Below are 1258 nucleotides of genomic sequence, written 5' to 3'. Positions count from 1 at the left end.
GGGCTTTGTGCCTTTCTCAGGGAAGCCTCGTTTTCCCTTGAAAGAGTCGCTCCAGGTGCAGCAGGAGGGGCTTGAGTGAGGTAGTTGGCTGCATTTTCATGACAACTTTGCGAAACAGGCTATTTATTAATCTCCAGTTTTAAAGGCAAGAAAGATGAGGCACAGATGATTAAAAGAACAGCCTGGAGTCACAAGAGGAAAATTTGGGGTTTAAAATGGGGTCTGCATACATCTTTCCACAATGCCGCAAACCCAAACAGCACTGACAGTCTATGTCTCTGGGAGTGGGAGTCTCTGATGCCACAATGCCATCTCTGTTCTCCGTTAAATCTTTCCCTGAATCTATTCCATCACTGAACACATATTGCTTTCAATCATTAATTTCCCTCTGTCTTTCCATCAAACTGTTAATTCTCTGAATGCAGGAATATTATTTGTTTTTCTCTGCATCTCCAAAACCCAGTTCAGCTTCAGTCTCAGATTGACTGTAACATTCATTCCCCTCTTCTCTGGCTGGTTAGAGAGCTGCACAGATTATTTAAACTTCCCTTTCTTAACTTTCAGTCACAGCTGACAAAATCAGAATGATAGCAAGCATGATGCTACCTCTCATTTGTTGAAGGCTTGCAGGGTTCCAGGCACTCATCCCAATGCTTCCCCTCCAGTAACCCACGTAACACTCATTAACAACTCTCTGAGGCAAGTGTTTTTGTAAATGAGGGTACTGTGAGCCTGTGCCAGAGTCACTGTGCTTTCAGGCCCTGAAACTTCGTATCAATAGCAGAACTCATTCTAGAATCAGACTCTTCAGCGCTCTGAGTCCCCTCTTATGCCAGAATTAATCTAGTCTTGGTATTCCGACTGCCCCTGGCCGCCTGTGCTCACCTCTTCAGGCAGGGGCAAGGATCCTGGAACCAACATTCCCTGAACACGCTTTCCAGTTGGTCTCCAGCTATGTCCACTTGTGAAAGACTGCTGGCCAGGAAATCACTGTCTACGTCTCTGGGAGTGGTGGTCTCTGACTGCCACTCTGATGGCAGTCACCCTGCTAGCTCCAGCAGGAAGGGGTTCCAACAGCTTCCAGCTGTTCAGTGTAATCCTGGCACGCAGGCATGGCTGTATGGGTCGGCATCGGACTAGGTGGTGTTATTTTGGGGGGTGGGGGGGGAAGAGATCAGAGAAAGACCAAAGGACGGAAACAGAAGAGTAAGGGGGGAAAGAAGGGGTAGGCATTTGGAGGTGTCAGTCAAGAACACAC

The sequence above is a fragment of the Condylura cristata genome, unplaced genomic scaffold (assembly GCF_000260355.1).
Source record: "Condylura cristata isolate star-nosed mole 26May11 unplaced genomic scaffold, ConCri1.0 scaffold00013, whole genome shotgun sequence".
Classification (NCBI taxonomy): domain Eukaryota; kingdom Metazoa; phylum Chordata; class Mammalia; order Eulipotyphla; family Talpidae; genus Condylura; species Condylura cristata.
This window is presented reverse-complemented; position numbering follows the sequence as displayed.